This window comes from Erythrolamprus reginae, chromosome 5 (genome assembly GCF_031021105.1).
Source record: "Erythrolamprus reginae isolate rEryReg1 chromosome 5, rEryReg1.hap1, whole genome shotgun sequence".
Classification (NCBI taxonomy): Eukaryota; Metazoa; Chordata; class Lepidosauria; order Squamata; family Dipsadidae; genus Erythrolamprus; species Erythrolamprus reginae.
This window is the reverse complement of record NC_091954.1, coordinates 107,242,058-107,264,172: the sequence shown is the minus strand read 5'-3', so window position 1 is coordinate 107,264,172 and position 22,115 is coordinate 107,242,058. Positions and strand designations below refer to the sequence as shown.

At 43.4% G+C, this 22,115-nt stretch overlaps 1 protein-coding gene across 2 annotated transcripts in view; it reads left to right on the top strand.

Moving 5' to 3' along the window:
• The first annotated feature begins 12,933 nt into the window (after window positions 1–12,933).
• GNB4 (G protein subunit beta 4) overlaps window positions 12,934–22,115 on the top strand; it is an 82,735-nt gene continuing 73,553 nt past the window's right edge. Inside the window, exon 1 of one of the 2 annotated variants that reach the window (XM_070753666.1) lies at window positions 12,934–13,453. The gene's annotated coding sequence lies outside the window, so the exon portion shown is untranslated. The remainder of the gene's footprint in view (window positions 13,454–22,115) is intronic. The other variant, XM_070753668.1, reaches the window with a different exon arrangement.

Here is a 22,115-nt window from a genome sequence, read left to right as displayed (position 1 = left end):
GGATCATCGGAATGTATACACAGAAACAAACACAGTACCAAGGGTAGTCCTCCACTTATGATCAATCTTAGAAACATAGAAACATAGAAGATTTATTTGTTTGTTTATTATTTATTATTTATTATTTATTATTTATTATTTATTATTTATTATTTATTATTTATTATTTATTATTTATTATTTATTATTTATTATTTATTATTTATTATTTATTATTTATTATTTATTATTTATTATTTATTATTTATTATTTATTATTTATTATTTATTATTTATTATTTATTATTTATTATTTATTATTTATTATTTATTATTTATTATTTATTATTTATTATTTATTATTTATTATTTATTATTCATTCATTCATTCATTCATTCATTCAATTTTTATACCGCCCTTCTCCTTAGACTCAGGGCAGCTTACAACATGTTAGCAATAGCACTTTTTAACAGAGCCAGCATATTGCCCCTACAATCTGGGTCCTCATTTTACCCACCTCGGAAGGATGGAAGGCTGAGTCAACCTTGAGCCGGTAATGAGATTTGAACCGCTGACCTTCAGATCTACAGTCAGCTTCAGTGGCTTGCAGTACAGCACTCTACCTGCTGCGCCACCCCGGCTCTTCTGATTGACGGCAGAAAAAAGACTTCACGGTCCATCTAGTCTGCCCTTATACTATTTCCTGTATTTTATCTTAGGATGGATATGTGTTTATCCCAGGCATGTATAAATTCAGTTCCTGTGGATTTACCAACCACGTCTGCTGGAAGTTTGTTCCAAGCATCTACTACTCTTTCAGTAAAATAATATTTTCTCACGTTGCTTCTGATCTTTCCCCCAACTAACCTCAGATTGTGTCCCCTTGTTCTTGTGTTCACTTTCTTATTAAAAACACTTCCCTCCTGAACATTATTTAATCCTTTAACATATTTAAATGTTTCGATCATGTCCCCCCTTTCCCTTCTGTGCTCCAGACTATACAGATTGAGTTCATTAAGTCTTTCCTGATACGTTTTATGCTTAAGACCTTCCACCATTTTGGTAGCCTGTCTTTGGACCCGTTCAGTTTTATCAATATCCTTTTGTAGGTGAGGTCTCCAGAACTGAACACAGTATTCCAAATTTGGTCTCACCAGAGGGATCACAATCTCCTTGGATGAATTAAGTTAATTGTGTGGTTGTTGAGCGAATCTGGCATCTCCCATTGACTGTGCTCATCAGAAGCAGACTAGGAAGATTACCAATGGTGATCACATGACTCTGAAACCATGGAACTGTCAAAAATACATGCCAGTGTTTGTATTCTGGTCATGTGTCCATTGGCATATTGCAATAATTCAAAAGTAATAATCATGTCACTCAGTGAAGGGCTGCAAAAAAATTTACTACCACACTGTGTGTGTGGTTTATTTTGTGGGTGTGGCTTGCCAGCCATGTGACCAGGTGGGAGTGGCTTGATGATCATATGATGGGGTGGCTTAACGGTCATGTGACTGGCTTAAAGGTGACCAACTTGACGTCACTCACGTCCAGGGTTTGGGTTTGGGTTAGGTTGCCTGGCCTCTCCTTGCCTCAAAGAGATACAATTTCCCTATCTATTTACTATTACTTCCAAAATATACTACTTAATTCTATGTATATATGCCATATGGGTGCATACATATTACACACAGGCACACAAAAATATACATTATCTATTATATAAATGTATGTACACACACACACATGCACAGCTCTTCTAAAATTATACACATTCAATCTCATTTAGTATTATAGGAAAAACATGCCCAGAGCATGAATACCAGATTGGATTGTGAAGCTCCAAGCTTTGGCCCAAAGTCCAATTGTCACTGAACTATTAATTGAACGTGTTGAAGATGAAACATGTGCCACCCACAGCTCTGTCTCCAAAAAGAGGGGAAGAATTTGTAATTTCACTATTAACCTTCCCAACATTGGCTGTTTGAGATGATAAGGACAGCCCTGTCCTTTGCCATGAATTAAGGCTCTGCCTAATCTTCCACATAGAGTGGTACCTCTACCTAAGAACGCCTCTACTTATGAATTTTTCTAGATAAGAACCGGGTGTTCAAGATTTTTTTGCTTCTTCTCAAGAACCATTTTCCATTTACAAACCCGAGCCTTTGAAACTGTAACCGGAAAAGGCAGAGAGAAGCCTCTGTGGGGCCTCTCTAGGAATCTCCTGGGAGGAAACAGGGCTGGAAAAGGCAGGGAGAAGCCTCTGTGGGGCCTCTCTAGGAATCTCCTGGGAGGAAACAGGGCTGGAAAAGGCAGGGAGAAGCCTCTGTGAGGCCTCTTTAGGAATCTCCTGGGAGGAAACAGGGCCGGAAAAAGTGAGTAGAAGCCTCCATGGGGCCTCTCTAGGAATCACCTGGGAGGAAACAGGGCTGGAAAAGTCAGGGAGAAGCCTCTGTGAGGCCTCTCTAGGAATCTCCTGGGAGGAAACAGGGCCGGAAAAGGTGAGTAGAAGCCTCCATGGGGCCTCTCTAGGATTCTCCTGGGAGGAAACAGGGCTGGAAAAGTCAGGGAGAAGCCTCTGTGAGGCCTCTCTAGGAATCTCCTGGGAGGAAACAGGGCCGGAAAAGGTGAGTAGAAGCCTCCATGGGGCCTCTCTAGGATTCTCCTGGGAGGAAACAGGGCCTCCACCTTCCTTGTAGTTTCCCCAATCAGACACATTATTTGCTTTTACATTGATCCCTATGGGAAAAATTGTTTCTTCTTACATATTTTTCTACTTAAGAACGTGGTCATAGAACGAATTAAGTTCGTAAGTAGAGGTACCACTGTATTTATGAGTTGGTCCTTTGCCCCTTCCTTCTTTTGCCCATTCCACTTGACATTTTCTGTGGAGTTCAATGGAATGACTATTTGTATCAACATCCAGAATATCATCAAACGTTGCTAAAACTTACTTCACGACATGAAAGATTAGCAGTTGTATCCTCCAGTGTTTCATATAGTAATCAAGCTGTCAAAAACATGCTTTTATTCAGGCAACTGTCAAACTGACAAGATTATGGAGAGGAGAGGAAAGTATTTAAATAGATTAAGAAGTTAGCATTGGCAGCAAAAAGCAACATAACAATTTCCCTTTCATCTTTTCTTTTTGACTTACAGTATACGACTATGGTTGATGCAGGACCAGTGAAGGGCTGCAAATTTTTTTACTACCATGCTGAGGGGCGTGGCTTATTGTGTGGGTGTGGCTTGAGGGTCATGTGACCAGGGGGTGGCTTAAAGGTCATGTGACTGGGTGGCTGGGGCTTACCGATCAAGATAAGTTTTCAAATAGTTTTCGCACACAGCACTTCTAAAGCTACACACGCAGCTCAACATTTACCATACTACTGGTACAGCGTCCTTTACTACTGGTTCCCAAGGTATGTATGAATGTGTTTAATTCTAAGATTTTGCAGACCCAAAGTTCCTTCTTTTTTTAAATTAATATTTTTATTGATTTTTATAATATAAAACACACACACACACAACATATAACATGTGCTCAGAGATTGTGCCCACCACCAGACAATCAATCAATCATACTCCCCCACCAGTTGGGGGTATTTCTTGTATAAATCATTTAAACCCAAGAGTGAAATATTTCTTTACATATTATAGAGTGATTCCAACTTGTTTCTTATAGCTTGGTCTCGGATCCTACTCGCCATATATCGTCTTACCTTGTCCCATCGCCCCATCAGCTGTCGCAAATCAGTTTCATTCATCGAATTCATCCTTTTATCCATAATCTCGAATTGAATGTGGTCTACCATATACCTATACCAATTTTGCATTGTCCATTTTGTCGCGTCTTTCCACCCCAAGACTATTACCGCCTGAGCGCTTTCTAAAGTTTCTTCAAAGAAAGCCATAACAACCTTCCCTTTCGCATTAATTCCTTTGGGGAGAATAGCCACTGTGCTAACCCAGTGCCCAAATTTGTTAATTGTTTATTTATTTATTTTGTCCAATACACAATGAAGGACATTGAAACTCTGGAGAAGGTGCAGAAAAGAGCAACCAAAATGATCAGGGGTCTAGAAACCAATACTTACGAAGAGAGACTGTGGGAACTGGGCATGGATAGCGTAGAGAAAAGGAGGGCCCGAGCGAACATGATAGCAGTCTACAGGTATACGAGGGGTTGCCACAGAGAGGAGGGGATCACTTATTCTCCAGGGCACCGGAGGGCCGGATGAGGAACAACGGCTGGAAGCTGACCAAGGAGCGATTCAACCTGGAAATAAGGAAGAACTTCCTGACGGTCAGAACGATCAACCAGTGGAGCAACCTACCAGCGGACGTTGTGAACTCCAATACACTGGACATTTTTAAGAGGAAATTGGACTGCCATTTGGCTGGGATGCTATAGGGTTCCTGCTTAGGCAGGGGGTTGGACTTGATGACCCGCATGGTCCCTTCCAACTCCAATAAATAAAAATAAAAATAAACTCCAATAAATAAAAATAAAAATAAAATAAAAGGTTATAGAGGATATAGTAGAGAAGGAATACGAGATATAGGAGAGACTATAGGACCAGGGGACGGAAGGCACTCTCGTGCGCTTATGTACACCCCTTACTGACCTCTTAGGAATCTGGAGAGGTCAACCGTGGATAGTTGTGGTGTAACATTTATACAAGAACCTCTTGTGAGGAATAAAAGAATGAACCCCAGTTCTTAAGAATAAATACACTCAACGTTAGACTACAAGCTAAGATTGATGTGCTATGTCCTCCCATCCAGTGCCATCTTTTATCTCATAACTGCCCAAATAAATACCTTTTAACTGGCAGCTATCAGCAAGAAATCTCCTATGCTAATAGCACCAGGCCTCTGAGAATTAACCTTAAGTTAACAGGCATTTTCTCCTACATAGATGATTACCCATTAAAAGCTAATCTTTGTAATTATTGGCTGAGAACATTTACCACATGCAAGACAGTTTGTGCATGAAATTTATTTACCGGGCTTGGTTCAAGTCTATCAAACTGGGTTGGGCAGTTGTAGAACTATTGAACACAGAGGAAAATTGAGTTATTTCCAACTTTTGACACCCTCATCAAGGTGGGCACGTACCGATTCTAACCGGTTCTTTAGAATCGTTAGTAACTCAGCGATAACATCATGGAGCCAGTTCTGATGGTGTCTCCGTAGGAGCCGCCATCTTGGATTTTGTTTGTGCGCATGAGTAGAAGCTATTTTTTATTTCTGTTCTGTTCTGTTTTTGTAGCAATAGTAATAGCATTTAGACTTACGGTATATACTGCCCCATAGCACTTTATAGCACTTTCTGAACAGATTGCAATATAGACGCCCTATTAGCATAGATAGATAAATAAATAAATAAATAAGAAAAAAATTCCCTTCTTTTTTTATTAAAAGAAATTAATAATAAAACAACACCAAAATCTATTACTATTATTATCTTCTCTTTTTCCATCCCTGTCTCCTCCCCCCTTGTGTGTGTGTGTGTGTGTGTGTGTGTGAACTCTTGAACCATTTCCAATTAGAGGTGAGCTATTGGAAATGGTTCAAGAGTTCACACACACGCACACACACACACACACACACACACACACAAACGGCTGGGTTTTTTTTTTCTCTGTTATTATTTGGGTGCTTTTTACCATATGCTTTGAATCAAGAGTCATTTCTCTCTCTTTCTCTCTCCCCCTCTTGCTCTCTCTCCCTTTTTCTCACTTTCTCTCTCCCTCTCTTTCTCTCTTGTTTTCTTTTTCTCTTTCTATTGCTTTCTTTCTTTCTCTCTCTTTCTTTCTATCTCTTGCTATCTCTCTCTCCCCCCTTTCATCTCTCTCTCTCTCTTTCTCTATTGCTTTCTTTTTCTTCTCTCTCTTGCTATCTCTCTCCCCCCCCCCCTTTCTCTCTTTCTCTCAGCAGCGGCATTGGGCAGTAGCCGTGGGGCGGCGGCAGGGTGATCAGCTGTGAGGTGGAGCTCCGGAACGGAGGATCCGACAGCGAGGGGGCTGCGAGAGCGCTTTCTACGAGTGCTTCGGGAATGTCTGCCCTGCCTCTACTGCAGCCCCCTTGCTGGAAGTCTGGGACGAAAGCACTCCCAGCGAAGGGGCTGCGAGAGGGGCGGGGCAGGCATTCCCGAAGCCCACGGAGAAAGCCCTTTCTCGCAGCCCCCTGGCTGGCAGCGCTGCCCCAAGGCAGGAGGCGGCGGAGGAGGAGAGGGGGGTGGATTGGGCGGGCAGGGGGCAGGGCCGAGAAGCCAGGGGCGCGTTTGGCCGGAGGCACCGTGGGGAGGCAGGGGCGGCCGCGGCTCCCTTTCCTCCTACTGTCGCACCTCCCCGCCCCCCCCCCCCGCGGGCTGGCAGGGGGATGGGGAGCGCGCGCCCATGGAAAAGGGTGTGTAGGGGGGTATTTTGGAGCGCGCGCATGCGGGAAGCTTACAAGGAACAGTGTTGGGGACAATAGGTTGACTCTGTAAACCGAGAGGGCTTTGAAGCGGTTTATAAATCTAAGTGCTATTGCTATCTATTTGGTGAATCCTAACCTCATTATTCATATCCAAGTTGAATGTTCCTTTGATGGAGATACGGCAAGTGAAGAAGAGGGAAATTGAGCCTTGGTGGTGCCCTGGTTAGAGTGCAGTATTGCAAGCTACTTCTGCTGATCACTGGCTGTCAGCAGTTTGGCAGATCAAATCTTAGTAGGTTCAAGGTTGACTCAGCCTTCCAGCCTTCCAAGGCCGGTAAAATGAGGACCCAGATTGTTGAGGGCAATAGGCTTACTCTCTGTAAATCGTTTAGAGAAGGTTGTAAAGCACTGCGAAGTGATATATGTCTAAATGTGATTGCTATTGCTATTGATCAATCCTTTTGGTCTTGTTCTACCAAAGCAACTCAAAATACAGGCGGCAGAAAAAGTATAAATCCCTAGTTTTCGTGTGGGTGTTAGTAACTACAAGCCTTGACTCCGATGCAATTTACAATTAAGGCAAATAAAACCAGGCCTAGATATCGTGTCGTGAGCCAGCGATGTATATTTGATTAAAGCCTCATTGCCATTCAAACTAATGTAACTTTGGGAGGAGATGACACCTCTGGTTTATTTTTTCCTTCGGCTCTAAGAATATCCAGTGTCTGTCAAGTTCTGCATTAAAAAAAGAAGAAAAGGTTGCAATTAGGGGGGAAAGAAATATCGTGTCAAGCGCTTTAACATGCCTGTTTTTGTCAGAGAGCAAGTTAAAGAAACCCTCTTTTAATTTCCTTTTGGTATGTTATTGCTTCTTTGTTAAAGCAGGTGTCAATAGCCACAGGACAAGTCGAAAGGAGTAAGGGGCAGCTGCAATTAGTTAACAAATGGCCTATTTGAATCCACAGAATCTGGCTTCACAATCAGGCTTCTTGTTTTGTGTTGCAGCGTTTGTCCCAGGAAGCAACAGGGAAGACAGCAGCAAGAATCAGAGCTGGTTGATGAGCTAAAGAGACAACAGGTTCAAACTTAATATCAACCGCTCCAAATTTGACTGTAAAAAATATGACTTTAGCAATCGAGTTGTCGAAACGTGGAACTCATTACTGGATCCCCAACTCCCAACATTTTTCCCTTAGACCAGTGTTTCCCAACCTTGGCAACTTGAAGATATCTGGACTTCAACTCCCAGAATTCCCCAGCCAGCGAATGCTGGCTGGGGAATTCTGGGAGTTGAAGTCCAGATATCTTCAAGTTGCCAAGGTTGGGAAACACTGCGTTAGACTATCCACGATTGACCTCTCCAGGTTCCTTAGAGGTCAGTAAGGGGCGAGCATAAGTGCACTAGTGTGCCTTCCGTCCCCTGTCCAATAGTCTCTGCTATATTTTCAATTCAATTCAATTCAATTCAATTTATTAGATTTGTATGCCTCCCCTCTCTGAAGACTCAGGGCGGCTCACAACAATAATAAAAACAGTATAACAATGGAACAAATCTAATAATAAATTATATTTAAAAACCCAACAATTTTAAAAAAACCATACAGCACATACATACCAAACATAAAATATAAGAAAGCCTGGGGGAGATGTCTTAATTCCCCCATGCCTGGCGATATAGGTGGGTCTTGAGTAACTTGCGAAAGTCAAGGAGGGTGGGGGCCGTTCTAATCTCTGGGGGGAGTTGATTCCAGAGGGCCGGGGCCACCACAGAGAAGGCTCTTCCTCTGGGGCCCGCCAAACGATATTGTTTGGTCGATGGGACCCGGAGAAGGCCAACTCTGTGGGACCTTATCGGCCACTGGGATTCGTGCGGTAGAAGGCGGTTCTGAAGGTATTCTGGTCCAATGCCATGAAGGGCTTTAAAGGTCATTACCAACACTTTGAATTGTGACCGGAAACTGATGGACAGCCAGTGCAAGCCACGGAGTGTTGTTGTAATGCGGGCGAATTTTATATATCTTTTCTTCCATACCTATATCTTTTCCTCTATTCTTCATTGACGTATTCTATTCTCATATCTTTTCTTCTATCCTTTCCCTGGTATTTACTATTACATGTTTTTATTCTCTTTAACTTTCAATTTGTATTGGAAAAAATAAGTAAGTAAGTAAGTAAGTAAGTAAGTAAGTAAGTAAGTAAGTAAGTCCCTCCATCTTCTGAGGAACTTAAGCACTGTTGGAGTTGGAGCTGTAGATCTCTAACCACTGATGACAAGTAATTTAACAGCCGGGCTGGCGCAGCAGGTAGAGTGCTGTACTGCAGGCCACTGAAGCTGACTATAGATCTGAAGGTCAGCGGTTCAAATCTCATCACCGGCTCAAGGTTGACTCAGCCTTCCATCCTTCCAAGGTGGGTAAAATGAGGACCCAGATTGTGGGGGCAATAGGCTGGCTCTGTTAAAAAGTGCTATTGTTAACATGTTGTAAGCCGCCCTGAGTCTAAGGAGAAGGGCGGTATAAAAATTGAATAAATAAATAATAAATAATAAATAAATAACAGCTTTCTTTCTGGTGATTTAAATCGCCTTTTAAAAGGTGTTGAAGACTGGACTCTTATCCCAGGATTAAAGGATAGGGGGCAAACAGCAATGGGCTCCTATAGGTATAGTCAGGTACACAGAACCGGTAGCAAAATTTTGGTCAGGTATGCAGAGCCAGTAGAACATTTTTTGATTTTTTTTTCTTTTTTCCCTTCTGGGCTCTGGGTATGTTTTTCCTATTGCAGTAAATGAGGTTGAATGTGTATAATTTTAGAAGAGCTCTGTGTGTGTGTGTGTGTGTGTGTGTGTGTACATACGCATAAAGTTTATATAGTAGATAATGTATATTTTTGTGTGCCTGTGTGTAATATGTATGTACACATACGGCATATATACATAGAATTATATATTAATAATAATAATAATTAATAATAATTTATTGGATTTGTATGCCGCCCCTCTCCGCAGACTCGGGGCGGCTAACAACAATAATAAACACAACATGTACAGTACAATCCAATAATAAAAACAACTAAAAACCCTTATTTATAAAAACCAAACATACACACAAACATACCATGCATAACTTGTAATGGCCTAGGGGGAAGGAATATCTTAACTCCCCCATGCCTGGCGGTATAAATGAGTCTTGAGTAGTTTACGAAAGACAGGGAGGGTGGGGGCAGTTCTAATCTCCGGGGGGAGTTGGTTCCAGAGGGCCGGGGCCGCCACAGAGAAGGCTCTTCCCCTGGGGCCCGCCAAACGTTGTTTAGTCAACGAGACCCGGAGAAGGCCAACTCTGTGGGACCTTATCGGTCGCTGGGATTCATGCGGTAGCAGGTGGTTCCGGAGGTAATCTGGTCCATTGCCATGTAGGGCTAGTATATTTTGGATGTGCAGTAATAGTGAATAGATAGGGAAACTGTATCTCTTTGAGGCGAGGAGAGGCCAGGCATGCTAACCCAAACTCTTGACATGAGTGATGTCATGTTGGCCACCTTTAAGCCAGTCATATGACTTTTAAAGCCACCCCAGTCACATGATCGTCAGGCCACTCCCACCTGGTCACATGGTTGGCAAGCTACACCCACAAAATAAGCCAAACCCACAGTGTGGTAGTAAAATATTTTGTAGCCCTTCACTCCCTGCTAGATAAAAGTTCTGCAGGAAGACAATCCATTTTAGAGAACACCAAGATTGCATAGTTCAATCCTGAGTGACATGTATTCTTCACTACACTTGTTTAACTTATAAACAGTCATTTAGACACCGTTTGAAGTTACAACAGACCCTCCATTTTGAAGTTCAAACATCATTTCCCCTCTGATCACATGATCACAATTTGTGGACTAGGCAATTAGCCCAGTGGTGAAATCCATTTTTATTGTTTGCTTGCTTGTTTGTTTATTATTTTTTTTATCAAGGGTTTGGGTTAGGGTGCCTGGCTCTCCTCACCTCAAAGAGATACAATTTCCCTATCGATTTATTTATTTATTCATTGGATTTGTATTATTGAACATCCAAAATACAGTGGTACCTCTACTTACGAACTTAATTCATTCTGTGACCAGGTTCTTAAGTAGAAAAGTTTGTAAGAAGAAGCAGTTTTTCCCATAGGAATCAATGTAAAAGCAAATAATGTGTGCGATTGGGGAAACCACAGGGAGAGTGGAGGCCCTGTTTCCTCCCAGGAGATTCCTAGACAGGCCCCACGGAGGCTTCTTCCCGCCTTTTCCGGTCCTGTTTCCGCCCAGGAGATTACTAAAGAGGCCCCACGGAGGCTTCTCCCTGTCTTTTCCAGCCCTGTTTCCTCCCAGGAGATTCCTAGAGAAGCCCCACGGAGGCTTCTCCCTGTCTTTTCCGGCCCTGTTTCCTCCCAGGAGATTCCTAGAGAGGCCCCATGGAGGCTTCTCCCTGTCTTTTCCGGCCCTGTTTCCTCCCAGGAGATTCCTCGAGAGGCCCCATGGAGGCTTCTCCCTGTCTTTTCCGGCCCTGTTTCCTCCCAGGAGATTCCTCGAGAGGCCCCACGGAGGCTTCTCCCTGCCTTTTCCAGTTACAGTTTCGGAGGCTCGGGTTTGTAAGTGGAAAATGGTTCTTGAGAAGAGGCAAAAAAATCTTAAACACCTGGTTCTTATCTAGAAAAGTTTGTAAGTAGATGCGTTCTTAGGTAGAGGCACCACTCTATACTATTTAATTCTATGTATATATGCCATATGTGTACATACATATTACACATAGGCAAATAAAAATATACATTGTCTACAATATAAATTGTATATGTATGTGCATACACACACGCATGCACAGTTCTTCTAAAATTATACACATTCAACCTCATTTACTGCAATAGGAAAGAAGGGGGGAAAAGAAAAAAATATTTTTTTTCTACTGGTTCTAGGTACCTGACTGTACCAGTTGGAGCCCATCACTACTACCAGGCTAAGTAACATCATCAGCACAGGGGTGAGTGGAGTAGTGGTTTGTTCTACCAGCTGCTGCTTCTTTGAGAATTCCTTGATTACAGTATTGTTTGGTCCCTGCTTGTTTATTTAGCATGGTTTCCAGCAAATCTGGGTGTTTCCAATGGCTGGCAACAACCAAGCTCAGAGCACCATGAACTCACCAGCTGTTTCTTGATAAGCTACTTCAGATACCCAGCCTAATTGCACTTAACTGCCAAGGCAAGGTTTATGGCTCCAGAAGGCAAAGACTTTTGAAAATAAATAAATAAAGATTCTGTTTTGAGGGCATCCAGATGGAAGAAACCTTGGAAATGCTCTTTTTTTTCCTTTTTAAACAAGGCAACTTTATCCATATTTACACAACTCTGCTTTTCTTTCTCTCCAAAGATAATTTTGCCTTTGGTATACAAAGCCGGACATGTTCCCATTCAAGTTCAAGGGAGGTTGCTGAGCCTATCTGGCTAACCAGGTTTCTAAACCACAATTTCTTCGCTTTTGCCCCATTTATTTAGTCCGCCCAAAAGTGGGCACTCAACCCAGTTAGCTAGTTTGGTGATGGTGGTGTTGGGAAAAGACAGCTTAGATCCCTCCACCTTGAGTTTCCTGCTATGAAGCAAAGGAAGATATAGAAGCAGGCATTTAATTGTAGCTCGATTTTATTTTTTTTTTGAAAAGATTAGAATTCTTTATTGGCCAAATGTGATTGAACACACCAGGATTTTGTGTTTTGGTGCATACTTGTGCCTAGTACTTGCTCATCTGCAGTATACTCACCGAGCAATTAATAAAAATCTTTGCAGTATTAATTCTGCACGAATCCCAGATGCTTTTACACCTTTGCAAAAAGAGTAAGGTCTCTTGGTCTTGGTCTTCTTGGTCTTCTTCTTCTTCCTCCTCCTCGTCCTCTTCTTCTTTCCGCCTCCTCCTCTTTTCTTCTTCTTCCTCCTCCTCTTCTTCTTCTTCCTCCTCCTCTTCTTCTTCTTCCTCCTCCTCTTTCCTCCTCCTCTTCTTCTTTTCTTCTCCCTCCTCCTCCTCTTCCCTCCTTCTCCTCTTCTTCTTCTCCCTCCTCCTCCTCTTCCCTCCTCCTCTTCTTCTTCTCTTCTTCTCCCTCCTCCTCCTCTTCCCTTCTCCTCCTCTTTTTCTTCTACTTCTTCTTCTTCCTCCTCTTCCTTCCTCTTCCTCTAATTCATTTTCTTCTTCTTCCCCTCCTCCTCTCTTTTAGCGAATGACCCAACCAGGGCAGAGCTTTTCAGATTTCTGGAGCCATTCCCCCACCCTAAATTACAACGAAGCTTTTGGGGAGACTTTGGACTACGCCCTGCTGCCAGACTTCCAGCTGGAGAAAAGAAGAAATCCTCGCTTTTTCTTTCTTTCTTTCTTTCCATTTTTTTTATGAGCTCCAGTTATCCCAGCGGTGACAAACGCGCGTCCTCTCCCTCCCTCCCTCTCTTCCCCCCCTTCTCTCTTTAATGTCTTTGACGTCAGAGCCGCGAAACCATAGCAACTGTCCATCACGTTGGGTGAGCACACGAGGGAAGTGGGAGGAAAGAAGGAAAAAAAAGGGAGAGAGAAGAGATTCTAGTTCAAGCGAGGCTCCGGGAAGCGCTCGGCAAAAAAAAAAAAAAAAAAGGCACAATGGACGCGTTTGTGTGGTGACATTCCCGAGCGGTGCCTGGCCAAAAAAGAAAAAGAAATAGAGAGAAAAAATAACTCCAAACAACAATAACAAAAAAAGACAAACGCGCGGCGGGGAAAGAAGAAGGCGCAGGGAAGCAATCGCAAGTAGCGTGTTACCGTCCATCTCGCGTGTGTGTGGTTGTGTGTGCGCGCAACGGAGCCGCGGGTGGTGAGAAAGAGGCGCGCGGCCACTTCTTGGAAAGGGAACCCCCGTCTTCCTTCCTTCCTTCCAAGCCAGCAGAGCCAGGCAACCAGCCCACGATTCCGGGTCGGCGGTGGCTCCAACGACAAGCCGGGGGTCGCCACGAGACGAAACCTCCCCCCCCCCAAATAAATCCACCTACGTCGCAGCGGGAGGAAAAAAGAAAGGTGCGCGGGGATCTCCAAGGCGCGCGCTTTTGGAACCCAAAGAGACGGGCACAGCATGTAGCCCCCCTCTCCAAAGTCTGCCTCGGATGATATTTTATTGGAGTCTGTTCAATTTTTAAAATCTGGGGTCCTTTTTTTTTTTTTTTGCCCGGGTGGGACCCCTCCCTCCCCTCCCTCCCCCCCCCTCCCCCCCCCTCCCCCCTCCCCGCATTCCCTTCCATCACTACCACCACCTTCCTGGGATCTTGGGTTGTTTCGGGGTGTTTTTTTTTGCGCGAGGCTGGGCGGAGGCGTGCAGCTGGCGGGGCGCTTTTTGGGAAGAGGGGGTGTTTGTAGATGAGGTGGGGGCGGGTGGGAGCATGCACACACATCCCACCCACGCACACACCCGATCTCCGCGTCCCTCCCGCCGCCTCGCCCGGACTTTTTCTCCGCAAGCCGGCGGCGTTTCGCGGAAATCCCAGGGGCGGGTCGGAAAGGAGGAGGAGGGTGGGTGGGTGGGTGGGCGTGGCGACGGCTCTGCCGCAAGGGAGGGTGGACCCCCCCCCACACTCCCCCCACTATTGCCCCAGTCCTTCTTTCCTTCCATCCATCCATTCATCCTTCCTTCCTTCCTTCTTTTTTTCCCTTTCTTTCCTTCTCTTTCCTTCCTTCCTCCTCTCTCCCTCCTTTCCTTCTTTCCTTCTCTTTCTTTCCTTCCTTCCTCCTCCCTCCTTTCCTTCTCCTCCCTTCCTTGCTCCTCCCTCCTTCCCTTCCTTCTTTCCTTCTCTTTCTTTCCTTCCTTCCTCCTCCCTCACTCCTTTCCTTCCTTCTTTCTTTCCTTTCTTTCCTTCCTTCCTTCTTCCTCCCCTCCCTTCCTTCTTTCCTTCTCTTTCTTTCCTCCCTCCCTCCTCCCTCCCTCCTTTCCTTCCTTCCTTAACTTCCTTTCCGGCTTTGCTGCAAGGGAGGGTGGACCACCCCCCCATTGCCTCCAGTCCTTCTTTCCTTCTCTCTTTCTTTCCTTCCTTCCTTCCTGGCTCTCTGCTGCAAGGGAGGGTGGACCCCCCCCCAATCTCCCCACTATTGCCTCCAGTCCTTCTTTCCTTTTATCTTTCTTTCCTCCCTCCCTTCCTGTCTTTCCTTCTCTTTCCTTCCTTCCTTCTCTCTCTCTCTCTCTCTCTTTCTTTCCTTCCTTTCTTTCCTTCTCTTTCTTTCTTTCTTTCCTTCCTTCCAAGCTCTCTGCCCCAAGGGAGGGTGGACCCCCCACTCCCCCCACTTCTCTTTCCTTCCTTCCTTCCTTTCCATCACTCTGCCGCCCACTATTGCCCCCAGGCCTTCCTTACTTCTTTCCTTCTCCGGTTCTTCCTCCCTCCCTCCCTTCCCTCCTTCAGGGCACCTGTTTCAAATTGTGGAGTTGGGGGAACAAGCCTTTATTTATTTATGGGTCTCGCTTGAGAAGTTGTTGCTACAAACGTGGTAAGACCTCCCGGGTCAGAAATCGAGCCAGGTTCAGACGTTTAAAAAAAAGAGGGTGTCCTGCCTTTCCCACTCCCACCCCCTTTTAAAAATAATTATTATTATTTGATGCTGCTCCAATTTCCTCTTCTCTACAACTTTGAACGGGGTTCGGTTCAAAGCGCAGCATCGCTTTTCCGTCCGTTCTTTTGGGGTGGGGTGGGGTGGGGTGGGGTTTTCGGGAACAAGATGGTTTGGCGGGGGGGGGGGGAGGAGAATCCCAAGCAAACAGGGCAAGTTGGTGGCAGCGTGCCGCACAAAATGATGATGATGATGATGATGATGATGATGATGATGATGATGATAAAATCAGGGTGGGACGGTTGTCCGCATTCACCACGTTCTGGAATTCCTCCACTGCCAAATGTAGAATCTTTTCCCCCCCTTTTCAAAACGGGGTACAGTAATTCGAACTAATAGTTTCTGACCATTTCTTGGGTTGTATGGCAGGTGGCTCTTAGGATCATTAATTGATCTGCAGAGTGAAAACATTTTTTAGGGGGAGGGGGTGGGACCAGACATGTTTAAAATGAAATGTACATTACAGTCATTTTCAAAGACTGGTGCTTGTTTGTTTTTCCAGCACTTTGACACTTAAGTTCTCCCCAGAGGTTGAATTCTTCTCATTTTCGCTACTTCGGTGTTTTTAAAAGAGTCCCCTCATTGGCTATCTAGGAGAATCCTGTTGGTAACCATGAACATTAGACCCAAAACTCTTGTACTGTAATGTGTAATATTTTTTTAAAAGTCTAAATGCTATTTTTTTCTTCTTCACTTATCCCTGTTATTAGAACCTAACTCAGGTGTGCAATTTTTTTTTTTTTACAAATACAATTTGCATCAGTGTATTGGCTTCAGGGAAGGAAGGTAAATGCATTTTGCATATGGATTCTACTCAATGGATGGGTTTGTTGCCCACAGAGGGATAAGCAAATAATCCCAACACAACAATCCTGTGGTTGTTTCCCCCCCCCCCCCCAAATGCAGAGGGTTTTTGCAGACAATATGGTGCCATTCTCATTTTGGCAGAAATGATGCAGCAAAAGGTGCTTTGCAGTGTAGTCTATCAAGTTGCTCCTAGCGCGAGAGGCGGTCGTGTTTCTACCATATTGGTTCCAGAGGATATGGAATGCAAGCTGGATGGAATTATTAAGTCTTAATCGAAGCTTTGCCAGTAAAAAGATTAATTTTTCTCATTGCATACAGGGCAATGATGGGAGAAAATCAAGAAGAAAAAAATCTTACTATTATAGAAATATAGAAACATAGAAACATAGAAGATTGATGGCAGAAAAAGACCTCATGGTCCCTCTAGTCTGCCCTTATACTATTTCCTGTATTTTATCTTAGGATGGATATATGTTTATCCCGGGCATGTTTAAATTCAGTTCCTGTGGATTTACCAACCACGTCTGCTGGAAGTTTGTTCCAAGCATCTACTACAATTTCAGTAAAATAATATTTTCTCACGTTGCTTCTGATCTTTCCCCCAACTAACCTCAGATTGTGTCCCCCTTGTTCTTGTGTTCACTTTCCTATTAAAAACACTTCTCTCCTGAACTTTATTTAACCATTTAACATATTTAAATGTTTTGATCATGTCTCCCCTTTCCCTTCTGTCCTCCAGACTATACAGATTGAGTTCATTAAGTCTTTCCTGATACGTTTTATGCTTAAGAACTTCCATCATTCTTGTAGTCCTTCTTTAGACCCGTTCAATTTTATAAATATCTTTTTGTAGGTGAGGTCTCCAGAACTGAACACAGTACAGTATTCCAAATGTGGTTTCACCAGTGCTCTATACAGCGGGATCACAATCTCCCTCTTCCTGCTTGTTATACCTCTAGCTATGCAGCCAAGCATTCTACTTGCTTTCCCTATTTCCTAACTGCACTGTTCACCCATTTTGAGACTGTCAGAAATCACTACCTCTAACTCCTTCTCTTCTGAACTCTTTGCCAACACAGAACTGCCAATACAATACTCAGATTGAGGATTCCTTTTCCCCAAGTGCATTATTTTACATTTGGAAACATTAAACTGCAGTTTCCATGTATGGATTATGTATCCCCAAATGTTTAATGGAACAAGGCCTTCCCAGGTAGTTCTTGTTCTGATCAAGAAGTAGACAAAGGTTGTGTACGCTCATCAAAACATTTAGGGAGTTTGAGAAAATAGCATTTATTTACAGTACCTTGTTTATTTTATTTCAAAATAGATTCCTGTAGGACCTGGCCAAATATGTGAGCCAATTCACGTTATCTACCGGCATATATACATAAAGTCAGTCCTTTTTTTGTTAAATATGGATCCCAATTGTTTATCATTTTTTTCTTCTTAGAAAATGTTCTGTCGGGCTCTCTGGTAGAATCCTCCCAAAAATTCACAGCCGGTACAAATTTCAGACATACACACGTTTGAAAATTCAAAACATTGTTCTTTATAATGAAAATTCACTTAAACCAAGCCCTCTTTTGGTATAGCAAAGACCACTCGTCTCCAAACAAACTGGTAATTTGTACAAGTCTCTTATCACTTCTGTGATACATAGCTTGCAGCTGGGAGGCAATTCACAGTCCTTCTTCTTTCACGAAGTGACACACACTTTGCCCTGGTTTAGTTTCATAGTGGAGGAAAATCAGCACACAAAAGGTCAAAGTCAGTAAAGCAGTCACAAAACACAACGATCAGATAATCCTCCACAATGGTCAAACCCACAGGCTGCTATTTATAGCAGCCTCACTAATTACCACAGCCCCACCCAACCACAGATGGCCTCATTTTCTTTGATAATAATCTCTCAGTTGTTGTTGCCTATGCATGCGTGGCTGTATCATTAACTCTTGTTCCGAATCCAAGGAGGAGCTAGATAATTGATCTTCTGAGCTGTCTGTCCCACTCTCCTCCTCCCTGTCACTCATGTCTTCTTGGTCAGAGGAGCCTTCATCAGCAGATTCCACCGGGGGGGGGGAAACAGGCCTGCAGCATGTGGATGTCTCCCCCACATCCACAGTCCTTGGGGCAGGAGCTGGGTCAGAGCTAACCACAACAGAAAACGATAGTATAAAAGATATATAATGCATTTTGGATTTTGATGCATGAAGACCACACCTTTTACGAGATTAAACGGAATACGTTTAGGTCTAGGATGGGTTTCTGAAGCATTTGACAGTAGCACGTAGACAATTTACAATTATTTTCTCCCATATTTCATGGAGTAATACAGTGGATATAAAAAGACCAAACCACCCGTTAAACTGCCACGTTTTTGAGATGTGAAAAAAAATCAGACCAAGATAAATCATTTCAGGATTTTTTCCCCACCTTACTATAAGGTGTTCCTTGTAAGGTTCCCACAATTTAATGGAAAAAGAAACTGAAATCTTTTATGGGGGGAAAAATAACAGTAAAGTGTACAATAATGCATTATAGCAGCATACAAATCTAAATAATAATAATAATAATAGTAATAATAGTAATAATAATAATACGAAGATCTAAAAATCGAGCTGCAACGACTCTGGCATAAGCTAGTGAAAGTGGTCCCAGTGGTACTTGGCATGCTGGGCGCAGTGCCAAAGGATCTCAGCGGACATTTGAAAACCATCGGAATTGACAAAATCTCCATCTGTCAATTGCAAAAGGCCGCTTTACTGGGATCGGCAAACCTAATTCGCCGCTACATCACACAGTCCTAGGTGCTTGGGAAGCGCCCGACTGGTGATGAAATACAAAATCCAGCATAGTGATCTTGTTTGCTGTGTTGTACTGACATCATCATCATCATCATCATCATCATCATCATCATCATCATCATCATCAGTATGCAACCCCTCTTATTAATAGAGCTGCGGCTGTATTCAGAATTAACCAATCACATTCAAATTGATGTTAAATAGTAGCATATACCTGCCATCAATTACCTGCCCATACAGAGTTCAGCTATGAAAGGAGTTTTCTGATATTTAGTCAGTTGCTTCAGAAGCGATAATCTGCAAAGAGCTTACAAAGGAATTGGAAGGTATCAGTCAGAAGGAGGATACTAAAAATTTCCAAGTTATTGGACATGCCATGGTGTACGTTGAAGATAGTCATCAACAAGGGGAGAAAATATGGCGCAACAGTTCTTGGAACTGAATATGCCTCCGAACATGATGAAGAAACAAGAGAATTGGTCCAAGAAGGAATCAACCTATTCTCCAAAGCACCTGAGGGTAGAACAAGAAGCAATGGGTGGAAGCTGAACAAGGAGAGAAGCAACTGAGAACTAAGGAGAAATGTCCTGACAGAACAATTAATCAGTGGAACATCTTGCCTCGAGAAGTTGTAAATGCTCCAACACTGGAAGTTTATAAGAAGATGTTGGATAACCCATCTGGCTGAAGTAGTGTAGGGTTTGACTAGAAGACCTCCATGGTCCCTTCCAACTCTGTTGTTGTTGTTGTTGTTTTATTGTTATTATGAAAGCATGGATCATCGACATCACAATCCCAGGAGACAGCAGAATTGAGGAGAAGCAGCTAGAGAAATTAGTGAAATACGAAGATCTAAAAATCGAGCTGCAACAACTCTGGCATAAGCCAGTGAAAGTGGTCCCAGTGGTCCTTGGCACGCTGGGCGCAGTGCCAAAGGATCTCAGCGGACATTTGAAAACCATCGGAATTGACACAATCTCCATCTGTCAATTGCAAAAGGCCGCTTTACTGGGATCGGCAAACATAATTCGCCGCTACATCACGCAGTCCTAGGTGCTTGGGAAGCGCCTGACTGGTGATGAAATGCGAAATCCAGCATAGTGATCTCGTTTGCTGTGTTGTACTGACATAGTCCCTTCCAACTCTGTTGTTGTTGTTGTTGTTGTTGTTGTTGTTGTTGTTGTTGTTATTATTATTATTATTATTATTATTATTATTATTATTATTAACTGCCAAGATGCCTAGAACATTAAAGGAGCTGTAGAAAGTTAAGGGAAGTACTAGTTGTGTACTACCACGTTTTCTCAAAAATAACACCCTGTCTTATATTCTTTTTGAACCCTGAAATAAGCGCTTGGCCTTATTGCCATGCACCCAAAAGCCCGATTGGGCTTATTATCAAGGGATGTCTTATTTTGGGGAAAACAGGGTACATATGATAACAATCTCCTGTATTCCTCATATATCTAGGCTGTGAAGTAGGATGACAAGACAGAAGCCTATTCTTATAAAGAAAAACATCCAAACCCGGATACATTTTGCAGAAATCTACATCGGGTCTGACAAAAGCATGTGGCTAAATGTGCTAGGTTCTGCGGAGACCACAGCTGAACTTTTTGGCCATAATTCCCAAAAGTATATTTGGTACAAAAACAATGCTGTGCATCACTAAAAGTGCACCATACCCACAGTGAAGCGTGATAGTGGCAACATTATGCTTTGGGGTGCTTTTCTTCAAGTGGAAGTGGTGTTTTAGGTCAAGGTGGAGAGAATTATGAACAGTTGAAAATATCAGTCAATTTTGCCCCAAAACCTTCAGGCCTCTGCTAAAATGCTGAAGTTGAAGCAGAATTTCACCTGTCAACACGACAATGACCTAAGACATATCTCCAAATCAACAACAACAAAAATGGCTCAAAAGTTATGGAATGGCCCAGCCAGAACCTGGACCCAATGGTGAAGTCGACTTAGGTTTAGGTTTAGGTTTATTGGATTTATATGCCGCCCCTCTCCGCAAACTCGGGGCGGCTCACAACAATAAAAAAACCAGTACAGTACACAATACCAAATCCAATGCCCACCCATCCAGTTCCAATTTAAATTAATAATCTCATAAAAAACAGTATATATAAAAAACAGGCACACAGTCAATCAATTAACAAAACAACATGGGCAAGGGGGAGGTGTTTTAGTTCCCCCATGCCTGACGGCAAAGGTGGGTCTTAAGGAGTTTACGAAAGGCAGGGAGGGTGGGGGCAATCCTAATCTCAGGGGGAAGCTGGTTCCAGAGGGTCGGGCCCCCCACCGAGAAGGCTCTTCCCCTGGGTCCCACCAGACGACATTGTTTAGTCGACGGGACCCGGAGAAGGCCAACTCTGTGGGACCTAACCGGTCGCTGGGATTCGTGCGGCAGGAGGCGGTCCCGAAGATATTCTGGTCCGGTGCCATGAAGGGCTTTATAGGTCATAACCAACACTTTGAATTGTGACCGGAAACTGATCGGCAGCCAATGCAGACTGCGGAGTATTGGAGTGATATGGGCATACTTGGAGAAGCCCATAATTGCTCTCGCGGCATACAAATCTAATAAATTATTATTATTATTATTATTATTATTATTATTATTATTATTATTATTATTATTATTATTATTATTCTGCACGATCTGAAGTTTCCGAACACTTTTCAAAGGTAGCCCCATGTAGAGAGCGTTACAGTAGTCGAGCCTTGAGGTGATGAGGGCATGAGTGACTGTGAGCAATGACTCCCGGTCCAAATAGGGCCGCAACTGGCGCACCAGGCGAACCTGGGCAAACGCCCCCCTCGCCACAGCTGAAAGGTGTTTTTCTAATGTGAGCTGTGAATTGAGGAGGACGCCCAAGTTGCGGACCCTCTTACCATATTTTTTGGAGTATAAGACACACCTTTTTCCTCCCTAAAGGAGGCTGATAATTTGGGTGCGTCTTATACTCTGAATGTAGCTTTTTGTTCCCACAGCCCTAACCAGCTGCTAATGATCTTGTCCGTTCTTACCTTGCAGGCTCTTTCATTGTTTCTCTCTGCGAAGAATGTTTTCCAAGCCCTAAGTCTTTGCAGGTTTTTTTTTCATTGCTCTAACTTGTTCTGAGTAAGTTTCTTTCCCGCCCTAACCAGATGCTAACGATGTTCCCAGCTCTTACCAGTTTGCAAGCTCTTTCGTTGCTACGCTCTGCGAAGAATGTTTTCCAAGCCCTAAGTCTTTGCAGGGTTTTTTTCCATTGCTCTAACTTGCTCTGAGTAAGTTTCTTTCCTGCCCTAACCAGATGCTAACGATGTTCCCAGCTCTTACCAGTTTGCAAGCTCTTTTGTTGCTACGCTCTGCAAAGAATGTTTTCCAAGCCCTAAGTCTTTGCAGGGTTTTTTTTTCATTGCTCTAACTTGCTCTGAGTAAGTTTCTTTCCTGCCCTAACCAGATGCTAACGATGTTCCCAGCT